We start from the raw sequence: 16,973 nt of genomic DNA on the forward strand, positions 1-16,973 counted from the left end.
TATACTATTCCAAGGCCACCATGCTGTGAGGAAGCCCAAACTAGCTTGTGGGAAGAGACTACATAGTGATCTGAAAACTATAGGAGGTAAGAGAAAGACACCCTGCCAGGCTCCAGCTGTGTCAGTTGTGCCCCCCCCCCCCCCCCCCCGCCACTGCCCTTTGTTCCAGCTGCAGTTATCATCTGGCTGCAGCCACATTCAAGTCTCTCAGCCAGAACTCCCAGCCAAGCCCTTCCTGAATTCCAGACCCTCAGAAACCATAGAGGTAATAAAATGATTGTTGTTTATTTAAGTCACTAAGTTTGTACTGATCTGTTATGTAGCAATAGATAACTAGAATGAACAGAGCCTTGAGGAATAAGGAATACGGACTATTTCTAGAGAATGAGTAGTAACTATGCCTAATACCTTTTGTCGTAATTTTGTTTTCGATAATTTTTAAAGAGAAAGTTGATAGACCAGAACATGTCATTTGAGAAGAATTATGTTTCTCTCTAGATTTAGCTTATAAGCTTCCCACTGGGAAAGAATTGAGTTTTTTTCAGGTGATGTCTTTTCATAGTTGCAGAGCTCTGAATATCTATTGCTTTTTGCAAAAGTAAGTGATAGGACAGAATGCTGGAGAGCAATGTTTACTTTGTCCTTGAATGACATAAATTTTAAAAATGCAGGAACTAATAACATGGCTGCCATTCTCAAGGCTTTCAAATGAAGCCCAAGGTTGTGTAGCTCCCACATTGGCTACATGGTGAGCAAACATGTTCAGTGTTCTAGGCCATGTTAAAAAGAAGTCACCTCAAGAGTACTGGAGTTGAGATTTTATTGCTAATGGCATAGTGGCTATGTCACCGAGTCAGACTGCCTGGGTTTGGATCCTGGCTCTCCAGCGTACTGTTGGTGTGACCATGGTTGAGTAACTCATCTCATGGCACCTTAGTTGCCTCATCTGTTGTTATAAGGGTTGCCACAAGCATTGAGTAAAATAATAACTATGAATGCCTTAATATAATGTCAAGTATATAATGAGTGCTCAGTGCTCTCGGGATTTTAAACTCCAGATCCAGAGACCGAGATCTAGTAAACAGAGGATAAAATGCAGGAAGTAACAACTGTCCAGAGATTACTAAATTGCTTGACTCAAGTGAATGGTTTACTCATTACCATGGTGCTGCCCCATGCAGTAGACAAAACAATCCCAGACCTGCTTAGTCCAGCCAAGGTGATTGTCTTCCCCAAATAGAGGGAGACAGTTCTTTGATTTACAGTGTATGTTCCCGTGCTGAGATTTCCAAATCACTTTTCAAGGTTCCATTGTAGAATTTAACATTTAAATTAAAAATACCTAGTTTGCTTTCAGTAAACCAGAATTAAAAGGTAACTCCCTTAATCTAATAAATGTTAAGTACAAGCCATATTTAATAGTGAAATACTGAGTGCTTTCACTGGGGTAAGGAGCAAGACAAGGGTGCCCTGTTACCAACCCACATTCCTCCCACCTTATGTCACTTGTCACCCTATTACTTCTATCCCACATTGTACTGGTTGTTTTCCAGGGCATAAGGCAAGAAAAAAGAAATAAAAGTTATTAAAATTATAAAATAATAATTAAAACTGTCATTCAGAGATTAATGTACTAGCAACAACTTAAAAATTAAATAAAAATGTGGTTTACAGTGCCACTTAAAAAGTTCAAATACCAAGGAAAAAATTAATAGCTGTTAAAGAACACCACATTGAAAAGTACAAAACATGAGAGAAATTTGTGAAGACCTAAATATACAGAAGGGTGTACCATGTACACAGATTGGAATACTCAATATTTGAAAGATGTCAGTTCTTCCCTAAATAACCTATAGATTCATTGAAATTCTAATTAGAACCCCAGTAAGGCTTTTTCCCATATAAATTGACAAGTTGATTATAAAACTTAGATGGCAATGAAAAGTAATTAATATAATATCTCAGGTGATGTTTAAGAATAACAACAAAGCTATAGGTTTTACATCACCAGTTTCCAGACTTGCAATAAAGCTAATTTATTGAGATTGTGTCATTGAAACGAGGATAGACTAATAGATCAATGGAACAGAAATGAGAGTCCAGAGACAGACCTACAGATATAAGGTCTGACAATTATTAATAAGTTCACATACTCATCCTGGAAAAAGTGCTACGTATCACTATAGTCACCTTTGAAGTACTCTCCTGGGAAGCTATGCACCAATGCCAGTGCCTAGTCCACCCGTCATAGCAATTTTGGAACTCTTTTACTGGAATGGCCCTCAGAGCTGTCGTCATATTACCCTTGATTCCTGAATATCATCAAAATGTCTTCGTTTCAATATTTCCTTTATCTTTGGGTAAAGAAAGAAGTCATCGGGGGCCAGATCAGGTGAGTAGGGAGGATGTTCCAATACAGTTATTTGTTTACTGGCTAAAGACTCCCTCACAGACAGTGCCCTGTGAGCTGGTGCATTGTCGTGATGCAAGAGCCATGAATTGTTGGTGAAAAGTTCAGGTCATTTAACTTTTTCATGCAGCCTTTTCAGCACTTCCAAGTAGTAAACTTGGTTCACTGTTTGTCCAGTTGGTACAAATTCATAATGAATAATCCCTCTGATACCAAAAACGGTTAGCAATATTGTTGCAACAAGTTCGAGACCTTAATTGTCAGGCCTTGTTTGCAGTCACTGCAATTAAGTGGAAAGAGGAGAGTCTTTCCCACAGATGAGAGTCTTTCCGCAGTTAGGTCAGTTGTATATTCATGAGTAAAATAAAGCTTGACCCCTATGCCATACACAAAAATTATTTCCAGATGGATTATAGACTTAAATGTTAAAACTAAAATTATCAACATTCTAGAAGAAGATATAAAAGAGTATCTTCATGACCTATGACTAGGCAAAGATTTAGAAAAATAACTGATAATAAAAGAAAAAGATTCATAACTTAGACTTCATTAAAATCAAGAGCTTTTGTTCATCAAAAGATGATGCTCTTAGAGTAAAAAGCAAGCCACAAACTTTGAAAAGGTATGCAATACATGCATCCAACCAATTACTGACATCCAAGTGTGTGTGTGTGTGTGTGTGTGTGTGTGTGTGTGTCTGTGAGAGAGAGAGAGAGAGAGAGAAAGATATCACAACCCAATTTAAGAATGGGCAAAACACTTGACAGATACTTTATAGAGGAGGATATAAAAATATTCAAGAAATACATGAAAAAATGATGTTCAACCAGACTTGGTCTCATCTTAACCAAATGATGTTCTCACAAGAGACATGCAAATTAACACCACAGTACTGTGTTTCCCCAAAAATAAGACTTAGCCAGACCATCAGCTCTAATGTGTCTGTTGGAGCAAAAGTTAATATAAGACCAGGTATTATATTATATTATTATATTATATTATATTATATTATATTATATTATATTATATTATATTATATTAATATTATACCTGGTCTTATATAAGATATTATAAAGGACTGTGTCTTATATTAATTTTTGCTCCAAAAGACGCATTAAAGCTGATGGTCTGGCTAGGTCTTATTTTGGGGGAAACACAGTAATATATCATTACACATCCACCAGAATGGCTAAAATTAATATGACTAACAACATAAAGTATTAATGGAGCAACTGGAACTCTCTTACATTAATGGAGGGACTATAAATTGGCACAAGATTTTTGAAAAAATGTTTGTATTTACTAAAGGTGAATATATATTTACCCTATGACACAGAGATTATACTGTGAAGTGTACCCAATAGAAATGGGTGCTTAGGGCCGGCCGGTGGCTCAAGTGGTTGGAGTGCCATGCTTCTAATGCCAAGGTTGCCAGTTTGATTCTCTCATGGGCCAGGGAGCTGTGTCCTACACAATTAGACTGAGAAACAACGGCTTGAACTGGAGTGTGGGGGGGAGGTGGAAAAAGGGGGGGAAGTGTATGATTTCATAAGAATTAAAATTTTTAAGAAAAGAAAAAAAAAAGAAATGGGTGCTTGTGTCCACAGTACAACACTGTTTATAACAGCTTTATTTGTGATAACCCCAGACTGGAAACTTCCATGATCTGCTTAGTGATGAAAAAGAATGAGTTGTGGACACACATGCCAACATGAGTGAGTCTCACAGATATAATATTGACTTAAAGAAATCAGACACAAAGTGGTTCATATTGCATGTTTCCATTTCTGTGAAGTTCAAAAACAGGCAAATCCTACCTACATGACGCAAGTCAAAACTGTGATTATCCTTTGGGGGTACTGAATAGAAGGCATGAAAGAACCTCCTGGAATAGTGTACAAAATCATCGAGTGAAACCTTAAGATTTGTGCATTTTACTGTATATAAGCTATACCTCAATGAGATTTCCCCTTGTTTTGTGGCAATTTTTTAATATTCTTCTTATTCCTTTATTACTTCTTGATCCCTAATGGCTTCTTTCTCTCATTTTGTACTAGATTCTTTCTGCAGTTCACTTATTTTCTCTCACTACAGTCTGTATCTAGGGCATCTCACTGACTTCTGGCCTCACCTGCCTATTTTCTGTAGGTGACTGTTACATCTGTTGCTCCAATCTGCCTCTTCCCATAGGGTCATTGAACTGACAGGGACACATAACCATTATGTAGTACATTATTGTATGCTTCAGTCCCCTCCATAGCATCCTCCAGGGTTGCTGTTCACTATGTACTTTAATTTCTTTGATGATGAGGAAATTGCCCCCATCCCAAGGTGCTAGCCAGAGAGTCCTACTTTGACTTGCAATTTGCCTTCCTCTCCTTTCTATCCTTTGGTTTCTAGGTCTACCTCTTCTGTGTTACTGATCAAGTCTAATTCCTTTTTTACATGAGGAAAGAGGAGGCCTTCCCTGCTTTCCTCCCCCTCCAAGGTAGGCATTCAAGATAACTTCAAACATTTTCCCCAAACTGTGGTCGCATACTTAATTTCTGTCCACTTCTGAACAGATTCCAATTTTATCAAGTTCCTGTCAAAGTGTGACACCCAGAATTATAAAGAAGAGTTCAGGATGATTTGGCTTCTATAGACCATCACCTCCCTCGTTGTAAATGTTGTTTTCTGGGTTTGTCCCTGTTAGTGCTTCAACTGCCTGTGAGATTTCTCAATGTGGATTTCCTCTGGGACCTCAGACTCACCTTATCCAAAAACGAAACAATCATACACTCACTCACACCAGCAACTTTTCTAGTCTTCATACGGCCAGCAGGTCAGGTTGCCTGCTTCCCACACAAGCAACTTTAACCCCTAGCCTTATTAATCAGCACCCTTTCTTCATTCTCTATTTGTGTATATGGATTTGGGGGGAGGGGACTTTTTATCCTGATACAGAATTATCTCTTTATTCCTTTTAATTTTTCAACCAGTATTGGATTTTTCAGATTAGACTCAACTTATCTAAAAATGTATTAATCATCCATCTGCCCACAACAGTTCCTTCTCCTGACTTATCCTCTCTGTGGCCATATTTGTTCCTTCCTCATATGTAGCACAGTCAAGTGCAGTCTCCTTCCATAATAGGTCTGTGTCTGGCACCTTCTTTACTAGTTCAAGTCTACAGTTGCCTAGTTGAGGTCTTCATTATCTGCCCTAAGTGGTCCCTATACCTCCAGCACCCACCCAGACATTTCCTTTGCTCCCATGGAAGCCCTCCCCTTAGTCCAGGCACTTACCTGGCCTAACTTTCCACTCTAATCCCCAGTTGCCCCAGGGCCAACCAGGATTCTAATGTTTTCACCTTGGCACATCTGATTTTGGCCAAGTGGTTTTCTCAAAACTAAAATGCCTTTCCCCATGGTTCCCCAGTCAAAACTGCATTCATGTCCTGCATCCTTTACAGATGCCCACATTTAAAAACAAGACCCTGTTTGTGTCCCTACAGTGTCCAGCTTAGACCTTGTACAAAATCTAGCAAACATTTGTTAAAATGAATAAACAAATGGATGACTTGTCCCTTTCTGTAACTGGCAAAATAGAAATGTTGAAAAATTACTGTGGGTATATTTGTATTCCTAGAAATATTGGTCATTTCTGAGGATAAGACGAGATTTCCAAAATAGAAAAATGACATTAGACAAAAATGACTTCAAAAACAATCTTGTGAATCTTATTTAATCTTACATATTTAAGTAAAGGTCAAAGAATCTAATTCGGAGATACAGTGCTAAGATTTAGATTGTTGAAGTTCAACAAAATTCTTAGCTTGTCCTTTGAAAGCAAACTACCAGAGTAAAAGGTGATCCACCAGGAGAGGAGGTATGCCCCTCACCTCAGATATTACATGGAAGTGAGAAAAATGTCATAAAGTCATGATTACATGGCTTCTGAGGGAAAAATTAATATTATTGATTGAGGAAAATTAACCAAGAATTCCATTAATCTAAAGTAATCAAAATCTTCTTCATTACGCAAAAGTGTAATGGAAAGGAAACCAAAATATGACAAATTTAAGTTCTTTTTTTTATAGGCACTATAATTTCTATTACCAAAAAATAAATTATTTCTCAAAATAAGTGTCCTAGAACTATTAACAGGAGAGTCTTCTAAATTTACCAGAAATAGTCCTGTTTGGCATTATCTATAATTTCTGCCTTAATGCCTTCCGTAGTTCTTTCCCTTCCTCCCCGTCCAGTTCTTTGCAGGCAGTTTTCTATGATTGAGGTAGGTAGGGACAAGGCAAGAGCAGTGGACAGGGTCAACTGGACAGTATGAAGTGAAAGAAAGAGAAGTTATTCTTTGGAGATGGAGGAACTGCCCTTGGTCGGTTGTCAGAAGGGAAATGAGGTTCCAGCCACTCTCCTTTGCATTGCATTTTAAGTGCCACCTGTCAGCCATGATCTACACCAATTTCCCCAATTCTAATTTCAACAGCAAAAATCTACATCTGTAAAAAAAAGGTGGTGATCGGAGGAGATTCAAGTATATAAGTTGCTTTACATTAACCAAATATTGAATGATTTTCCAAGAAAATTTAAACAAGAGCAGAATTCATCCTGGTCTCCAGAGAGAATCTTGTGGAGCAGACAAAATCTAAATAGTGGTAATATAATGCAATAATACATGCTGTGTAAAGGTATATTAATTAAGTGCCTTTTTAAAGGTATAGGATATATTTTTAGGTATATTAAAATTAAAGGTAAATTATATATATTTTAAAGGTATATTAAAAGGTATATTAATTAAGTGAAGGTTCAAAGGAGTGAGAGATACATGCAGCTGGGAGCTCAGAGCAGGCTTGGGCAGTGGTGCAAGAGCCACATGAGGGTTAAAGATGGGGTCAGTGGTGACTGATGAACCAAAGATGAATCTAGGCTTTGCCACTGACCAGCTAGTAGTCAACAGTGCTAAGCAGGTCACCTCACCTCTTCCTGCTATAAAATGAGGATCAAATGCCACCTACTGCATAAGGCCGCTATGATGCCTTAAGAGGGTTGCATGGAAAACGTTTAGTATAGTGCCTGTCCTGTAGCCAATTCTTAATAAATGTCAGCAATTACCTGTTACAGTTTAAGATGGATCTTAAAGGACGAGCAGGATTTTAGCAAGAGGTGGCAGCAGAGGGTAAGTTGTTTTAGACTTAGCAGCTGGTGTGTGTGTGTGTGTGTGTGTGTGTGTGTGTTTCAGAATATAGAAGTACATCAGGCAAGGAGTAGAGGATATCCAGGTGATGTGGTGTTAGTGACCAGTAAGGCTTTGAGTGCTATTCCATAGAGCAGTGCTGTCCAATAGAAATATAATGTGAGCCACACATGCTATTTTAAATTTTCTAGTAGTTACATTTTAAAAAATGAAAAGAGATAGGTAATATTAATTTCAGTAATAGATTTTATTATATCCAATATATCAAAACATTTCAACATATGATCAATGTCAAAAATTGTTAATGAGGCATTTTACATTTTTTGTACTGTCTTCAAAACATGATGTGTTCTTTCTATTTACAACACATCTGAATTCAGACTCCCCACATTTCAAGTGACCAGGAGCCATAGAGGGCTAGTGGCTGCTCTATTGGACTTTCTAGCGATAGACTGTCTTGCTCTGATAATCGTAACTCTCTCCTCTCCTTTAGAGAGATAGATGGCAATGCCTTTCTCCAATGCAATCAATTTAAAGGGGGGAAAAGGAAAGGAAAAAGAAGGAGAAAAAATACTCCAGGTATCTTTCAAAGCTGGCCTATTCCTGAGATAGTCACTGGCAAAAGGACTTGGGTCAAAGAATTTGGGGAGATAATGGAATATAATGTACTTTAATCCTTCTAAATCATATTCACATAGAGACTCTAGAAATCTCGCAACAAGGAAACCTATTTTACTCCTTGTAACTCTACAATTTCCAATGTACTAGGATTATGGAACAATGTTTTCTTTTAACACTTACTAACATCGGTAACATTGTTTGGCAGGCTGTTTCTTTGCAATCTGCTTTTTACCTTGAGGGTTTTATTTTGGGGGCTTTAGAGCTTCCCATGAGACTAGTGACTCAGTGTTTCTCACAGTGCATTGCATCTAATAGATGCTCAATTAGTATTTGTTTAATTAATGAATAGCTGTGATCAAGACACCCCCCATACATTAGTTTTCCTCCATAGAGAAATTAAATGAAAACTTATGATAACTTATGAAGATTAGAAACACTTTAGTATACCCTGGAGAAATTTTAGTTTGCTAATAAACCAATATGTTTGAAATGAATTTGTATTTCTTTTAGGAACACAACCATGTTATTAATAAAATTTAATAACCAAATTGAAAACAGACACCCTTTGCTGCGGAAATGCTTTTTGTGTCCACATGCTATAAGACCAACACAGCAAGGTTGGGACTGCTTCCCAAAAAGCCTCAGTCAGTCTGCTTCTCTTTTTAATATACAGTAATAATTTTATTATATAAAGACACATTATTTGTGGTGCTGGTGTTTTAATTTCTGTATGTAAGATTTTATAACTTCATATATGTTGACTGTAAGCTCAGTTTAGCATCTCTTCTTTAGATTGGTTTAGGTTTGGCTAGTTGTATTTTTCAAAGTCAAAATCCCTTTGGAAGTTGACTAATAGCGTTTTGCTTGGTGTTTTTTCCCCCCGTAGTGCTCAAAAAATGTTGTCTAAAACATTTAAGGATGTGATTGCAGCAATATTAGTGAAAATTGGATATTGGATATTCCCATGTGGTAAGAGCACCTAAAGGACACCTAAAACTATAGTCTGATGTTAGAAGCATGGTAACTATTGAGAGACTGCTAGTGATGGCAGACCCCTTTCTCTATAAGACAAGATGTGTTTGTCAGCCTCCCTAGTGTACTGTTTTGTTAAATCCAAATTGGAAATATATGCCAGAATGCTGAACTTAGTCAACAGGCATTAGTACAAATGCATACTACATGTGGCGTACTGTGTGACCCCGTGGTGCTTGGACAAAGGAAAAATTAAGACCAGCACCTGCTGAGCAATACATTGAAACAACATAGTTAAGATCTAAGAGATATATGTTTAGGGGTCCAAAATGTAATTGTGTAAGGATTTTTCAAATAGATGAAATGTTGCATGATAATATAGATAGAAAATAATGGTTAGTGGGCAAAGCACAGCATACACAGGCATATGTGCATGCAAGAGGGAGTGTACACATGTGTTTTACCTTTCCTGTTTTGTAAAATGAAAGATTTGGGATGTAATAAAGATTTTCAAAATGGGCATCTGGAAGTATGGACTTTTTCTCAGGGGTGCACATACCCTCTTTGGGAATTTTTGAAGTATTTTTTTATTTCAAGGATAATATTCAACAATTCATGTAACTATATTTGGGTGATCTCAGGGGTGTTTTTCAAACTTGGGTCATGCCCCCCTACTGGTGATTTATTAATGGGTGAAGTTGGGTACATCCAGCATTGTTTTAAATAAAAATGGAATGGAAAACATCAGAATGTATAGCTGGTAGTAAGACTTAAGTAGTGTTTTATAAAATGTTTGTTTCTGTTTTGTATGTGTGTGCATGGTTATGGGCCATGATGTGAAATGTACTTATTACTGTGGGCAAAGGTGAAAAGAGTTTGAAAACCATTAATCCCTAAGTCACTGTTCATCAGCGTTCACTGCACACTGGAATTACCCAATGGGCTTTGAAAAGTAGGGCTGTGTGTTTCCCACCCCAGAAATTCTGCTGTAATTAATTTGGGGTGTGACCTGGGCATGGGGTTTATATAATACTTCTCAGGTGTGCAGGCAGGGGAAGAGCCCCTGAAAAGTTGAGACTTATAGCCAATTTCTGCCATATAATGTCAGTGCCCCCCTTTGATTTGTGTTTATTTAATTTACCTGGGGACTAAGGCATCCCACAAATTGGAGTTGTTGCAGGGTAAGAGGAAGAAGCAGGGAGAGCTGAGGACATAGATATCTTTGTCCCAGGAAGGCCAAGTCTAATGGGGAGAATGAATGAAAGCTTCACAGTACTTCACATAGAGATATGTGGAGGAAGAATTCAGAGAGTGGAAGAGAGACTGGAATAATCTGAATTCTGTGAGTAATTCCACCTGCCTTTCCACTCAGTGAGTGAATGTCCCAGAGTCGGAATGATGTGACACACCACACTCTGCTATTTCTGTCCCTGGGTGCCCCTCACTATTGCCAACTTCTCCATACAGCAAATTTCCTTTAGGTTATTTCTTGAATTATTCTCTTGTGTTAGCCCTTACTCTCACAGAAGATGCAACTCCACTATATTAATTTCTCAAGAAGTAACTTAGTTTTAGCATAACATCATTGACTACATTAAATTAATCTTGTTACTTCTAATTGTATTGTTAACATCTTAGTTCTTATATAACCTGTTATTGGGCTTGGTTGTGTAATTGTACAAAATTGTGAGAATTGGTGTTTATACCCAGCTATTTTATTTGTACAAACTTATTTACTGTTGTAAGATAAACAATATAATGGAGGAAGCCTTTGAATTGTTGTCCCTTGAGAGGATCACCTTCCTTTGCTGGGCGCCCGTTGCTCTGTGTTGACTGTGTGGCTCACGCAGAGCACAGTGGGCCAGCACAGTCACCCAGCTTCTTATCCATCTATTAGCAAAGATGAGAAGACACTGTGAAGTAATGTAAATGAAGCTTGACACTTACTGGGATTATTTTTTAGTGGTCGTATCTACATGTGAAATAGAAGTTCAGACGAAAATCTGAAGAAAGAGAATGGCATTTAAATTATTGGGGGGAAAGGTGATGATGATGATGGTGACTGATGTTGGTGACTGATGTTGGTGATGGCACAGGTAACATTTCTTAGGCATTTATCAAGTATCCTGCAATGGGACAGTGCTTTCCATGGATTATTTTACTTGACCCATAGAACAACATTTTGAGGTAGGTGCTATTATAGTCAGCCCACTTAACACAGAAGGAACCCAAGTAAGTAAAAATTAATTTGTCTGAAAGACTCATCTGGGATTCAAAACCAAATATGTGGCCTCCAGGCCTGAGAGTTAAGTCTTCTCAAGTATGTGGAGAGGAGCAAGGAGGATATTTCAGGCCAGAAATTCAAATCTAGGGAATGAAGGAAGGGATGGGATGTGTGTGATACCTGCTAAAGAGCGTACCGGGGAGGAAGTCAGAGTTCAGTTATACAGTCTGATGGAGGAGTTGGGACTGAAATATTAATGAAAGAGTTTTCAAAATTGATATCATCTTCTTATGGTGATGTGGGTTTGTCTAATACGACATCCTGAGAGTGGAACAAGGAAAGTGTAGGATGACATAAAATGTATTTAGAAAAGAAATACACACACGTGTGTGTGTGTGAGAGAGAGAGAGAAACAGACAGGAGAGAGAGAGAGATTGAGAGAGAAATGGAGTATTTGTATGCACAGATCTGGAAAGACATGATCCCAAATTATCACAGTGTCCACCTCTGCTAAGGATGCAGGCTACAGGTATTAGTGGTGATGATCAAAGGGATCTTGAGCTTTGATCTAATATTTGTGTTTTGTTTTCTGGTTGTTTGCAAGTAAGATAATGGCTTTCATGTACTTATGTAATTTTGAAAAGGTTAGGGTGTTGATATTAAAAAAAATAGGGGCTCGGTGGTGAATACAAAATGTGATTTATAGATGATGTATTACAGAATTGTACACCTGAAATCTATGTAACTTTACTAATAATTGTCACCCCAATAAACTTTAATTAAAAAAAGAAAAGAAAAAAATAGGGGGAGAATTTGGGAATTTCATATTCAGGGTAGTCCCATCTCTAAATCCTAGACTAGAAAATTGCAAGACTAAATTTGTAGGAGCTGATTTTATACAAGGGGTAAAAGAATGATCAAATTGTCAATTGATAGGAAAGACAGCATAATTACTGACTTGGTTCCATTTTCTTAAGTGGAAGACTATTTGGAGTTTTAGAAATCTGAGCATTGGCATAGGGATTTAGAGAACATTCTGGTAAAGAAAGTGCCCTCTTCAGGTACCTGGACCAGAGATGGAGATGAGGGATCAGAACGGGACGGCAAGGCCATTCACTGCGCTCCCACCCATCAGTGCCTCCTCCTGGAGCCAGTGAAGAGGCAAATCCTCTGTATGGGTGTTCGTGGTATTTTTAAAAATGCATAAGAAGCCCTAAATATTTGATTCTACTATTGTAGATGGATACAAGAGATCCAGACTTCTGAAATTCTACTGGAAAAGATAAAATGTGCAAGCCCTTTATGATGCTGGGGAAGCTGGGGCTGGACTGAAGTGGGAGACAAGAAGAGATGCTGGCATGAAGGGTACGTAACAACAATATTATAAAACCCAGCACCTGGCAACCCACGGACTGCTTTTCATTTCCAGGTTGTTCCATGGGATGGGGATATTGTGTGCTCTAGCTTTGTTGTGTTGGTGTGGATGTGACTTCTCCCTGACAAGAGCTTGCCTGTTTCCAGGTATCTGAGGGATGCAGTTTATGATGCATTGGCTGCAGGGCCAAACCAAGATCAGGACAGCTCAGGAGCCCCGAGAGCACAAAATATGACTGCTCATATCTATGGAGCACTAACTATGTGCCAGGCACAGCTCTCAGCACTTTAATAGATTAATTCGTTTAATTTTCAAAACAACACCATGAAGTTGGCACTGCTGTTGCCTCCATCTTAGACATGGGGACACCAGGGGTCATAATGAACCTGGTTGATTACCGAGAGAGGACAGTCATGAAGGTGAAGCCCCTTCCCAACATAAAAGTCTTCCTCTTTTTTCTTCCTTTCTCATACATTCCCCACTTACCTTTCCTCCCATCCCTACTTTTCATCTATGTTTTCCATAGTACCATAGATCTCCACATTGAAAGGGAATTAGCATCAAAAGGATGTCACTATAGGTCACTGGGCAGAGTTTGTTTTCCAAAATGTCCACAGCAATAGTACTGCTCTTTCAGGAACGTCTCACACCCCCTCAAGCGGGGAAGTTTACTTTTCCTCCCCTTGGTGGATTCTGGGCGAGACTCAGTGACTGCCTTGACAGAGAGGATGTGGCAGAAGTGACACTGAGTCAATTCAAAGTAGATCAGCAAAAGTGACATGGTGTCCACATGGCTCTCCCATTCTCTCGGGACCCTTGCCTTTAAGACCAGCCACCATAATACGAGGAAGCCCAGGTCCCATAGAAAGGCCATGTGGAGGTGTTCCCTCCGACAGCCCCACCTAAGGCCTTGCTGACTTGTGAATAAGACTGTAGAAGGCTCAGCCCCAACCTCGGAGCTGCCCCCCTGATGCCGAGTGGGGTGGGACGTTCATCAGTGACAGCTTGACCCACAGCAGATTCAGGAGCAAAAAAACAGTATCATTGTTTTGAGTGATCTCATTTAAACCCACTGCAACACTGCTTAAGGTAGATGTTTTTATACTCACAAGTAAGAGAATGGAAATGGAGTGAAATGAAGTGATTCACCCACAGTCACACAACAAGCTGGGAATTGAACCCTGGGCTCCCTGACGCCAAGCTTGTGAGATCCACCCATGCCCCAACTGCACGCTTTTTCTGGACCAGGAGTTGGGGCCTTTGCCTCTCAGACACAACTGCTCTCAGAGAAAGCAAACTCATTTGGAGTAAGAGTGTCGCGTCCACCGCAACAAGGGCAGTGAGGGTACTAGAAGGGGCGGCCTTGGGTTAAGTTTTAAGAAAGAAAGAAACAGAAATCAAGAAAGTTTTGAAATGGGGCCGAGGGTCTCACAGCATCAAAGGACTGAGAGCCCCGAATCGGGCTGCCCTGTGGCTTTTATTGATGCACATACAAGGAAGCAGCATTGTTTATGTTAGGGTCTGTGAGTCTCATGCATCGTACCAGAAAATTGATTCAAACCAATCACCCTTGCCTGCAAGCGGCCGGTACCGAAAGTCCCATGATGTATAAATAATTATTGTTTGTACCCTCCCCAGGGGACAAAACCTTTATGTTGAAAACTTACTGAGATGGAGAACTGATGTTATCACTTCCCAAGCAGGTTGTGGAAGGAATAAAGCCACAGAGGCAGAAGCCTCTCCTTAGCCGGGGGAAGGTGGGGGTCTATGCCCACCTCTATCAACCCCGTAAATTCTCCTGGTGGTCCCCACATGACTGTGCCTGTCTTAGGTTGTACCTTTCTTGAGGAATCTTACCTGTCCTTGGCTAGTCAGCCATCCTTTGGGTCCAAACAAGGAGATGACATAAAGGTGAAGCAATGTCCCTGAAAGGAATAGTCTCACAGACTCTTCTTTCTTTTTAGGGGTAGGTACGAGGGGACAGATGGGGGTGCCGCTGTGTGACAACATAAGAGGACGAGAGAGTAACTTTGGAGAACCAGCTTCACATAGAGTGTTGTGACTCTGTTTCCTTGACTTGAACCCTAGATCAATGCTGCCGGTCCTGGCTGAAACAAATAGTTCCTCTCAGGAAGCTGTCTGCCTCCTCTCCCAGAGCTTAGATTCCATGGTTTCTGCTCAGGTTACACAAGGTACTTTTTCATATCATGTAAAGTAATAATCATTTGTGCAATCGAGTACTTCTGTATCATCAGTATGTCTACTTCTTGTTTGACTTCAAGCTCTTTGAGGCCAGGGTTTGGTCTGTGTCTCCTCTTCCTCCTTTCTTCTAGCACAGACTCTAAACTGTATTAGACAATGACTAAATGCAAGTTAAATAAATATCAAAGAGCATTATATGTGAATTTTCTTGAGAATGATGATGATAGAATAAGGAAGTGCATAATTCCTGGCATGAGTCTTATCTTGGAGCCAAAGGTTTGTCTTTTGAGGTCAGAGGTTTCTTCTTCACTTCCTCTGTCTTTCCTGTGAGATAAAACATCTTTGTGTTTGATTTTTGTAAATAAATAACCAATAAAATGCAACAGTAAACTAAACAATAACAGGAAGTGACAGGACTCTGAGACACTATTTTTCACTAGGTTGTTATCCAAGTGGAAAATATTTTCAGATGTGCAAATTGGAGAATTAACTTTGGTATGAATGTTGAAATATTAATACGATTTTTGTAACTTCTGCTTTCATTCCGGTCAGCCTCTGCTATAGAATTGGTGGCACTTGTGTCTTTCACCTTGTATTCAGCTATATGTGTGCCTGTCATGGCAGCCACTTGAGAACTCTGAAGAACTCTTACCTTTATATTGTCTGGAATGTCCAATACTTGACTCTATGCTTAGTAGTTATAGTGCTCCAATAATAATAGGCATGGCAGCAGGACCAGAATATGAGGGGCTTTTTTTTAATTGAGAAGGATAAATAAATCCATGCAAAATAATAGTCAAGTTTAATTCGTTAATTATATTTTTATTGCCTAATCTATTAGTTTGCTTTTACTGCCTAACAAACCATCCCCAAACTTAGTAGCTTCAAATAATAGCCATTTACTTAGTTCATGATTCTGCAGTTTGGCAATTCAGGCTGGGCTGGCTGGTCTAGCTTGGTTAGCTGGACTGACTCATGAGTCTTCAATCAGCTGCCAGGTTGACTGGTTGAGTATGGTCTCAACAGGATGGCTCTGCTCTGCTCTACATGTCTCTCATCCTCAGGAGGCTAGTCAGGGCTCCCAGAGAGTGAACATGCATGGCTTTTTGAGGCTAAGGCTTGAAAATGACACTGTGCCACTTCTGCCCCATTCTATTGGCTAAAGTCAGTCCAGATTCAAGAGAGGAGAAATAAACCCCAGCCTGTGATGGGAGAAGTTGCAGTGCCATTTTGCAAAGAGCAGCCATACAGGGAAGGTGAAGAACTGTGGCCAACTTTGCAACCTATGATACCAAGTAAAATGCAAATATTGTGCCGAGGAAATTAACATTACAATGGAGTTGGTGGAAAGGAAACTATTTGTGTGGTTTATAACTTACGAGCAAATAGAAACTGGATTAAGAAGAGACTGAGGTGGACACAGAATAGAAGAATCATGGGTGATTTTCCCCATTCTTCATATGCTTAAATATGTGTCAGGTTGGTGCAAAAGTAATTGTGGTTTTTACAATTATTTTCAATCTTTAAGCCACAATTACTTTTGCACCAATCTAATAAAATGGAGGATTGCAATGGGGAGTGGTATAGATGGTGGCAGAGCACAGAGTAGTAAAGAGAGAGTTTTTTTCTTTTGCTGTCATTTCTCTCCCGTTGTGAACTGAGTGGCAGGTCATGAGGGTGTGGCAGGCAGAGCAGAGAGTAAGCATAAACCTGCCACCTCCACATCTAAATCAGACTTCCGCCACATTTGACAAACCTGGAATAGCATGAGTTCCACTTACTTCTTGCCCCTGAAGCTTCAAGTTCCACATGATTTGTCTGATGGGTTTTGTTTGCTGGAAAAGTTGGGGGCTCATGAAAAAGACAGAGGAAAGGTCAAATGGTCTGTCTTCTGTGTTGTTTTATTCCTATGGATTTTCAGGAAGACTTCAACTTCCAAACACTTGGCGTCCTGACACCACCATTGCATTCATTGC

General features: G+C 39.4%; 2 protein-coding genes across 8 annotated transcripts in view; both read left to right on the forward strand.

Moving 5' to 3' along the window:
- Positions 1 to 16,973, forward strand: part of NAA20 (N-alpha-acetyltransferase 20, NatB catalytic subunit) — a 343,857-nt gene that overhangs the window by 87,402 nt on the left and 239,482 nt on the right. The window lies entirely within an intron of this gene.
- RIN2 (Ras and Rab interactor 2) overlaps positions 1 to 16,973 on the forward strand; it is a 244,717-nt gene that overhangs the window by 26,186 nt on the left and 201,558 nt on the right. For 3 of the 7 annotated variants that reach the window (XM_074318235.1, XM_074318238.1, XM_074318236.1), the window contains exon 2: positions 12,660 to 12,785. The exons of 2 other annotated variants lie outside the window; for them this stretch is intronic. The gene's annotated coding sequence lies outside the window, so the exon portion shown is untranslated. Of the gene's footprint in view, positions 1 to 12,659; positions 12,786 to 14,883; positions 14,988 to 16,973 lie in introns of all 7 variants that reach the window. 2 more of the 7 variants (XM_074318239.1, XM_074318237.1) reach the window with 1 other exon arrangement.

The sequence above is a fragment of the Rhinolophus sinicus genome, linkage group LG13, assembly GCF_036562045.2.
Source record: "Rhinolophus sinicus isolate RSC01 linkage group LG13, ASM3656204v1, whole genome shotgun sequence".
Lineage (NCBI taxonomy): Eukaryota > Metazoa > Chordata > Mammalia > Chiroptera > Rhinolophidae > Rhinolophus > Rhinolophus sinicus.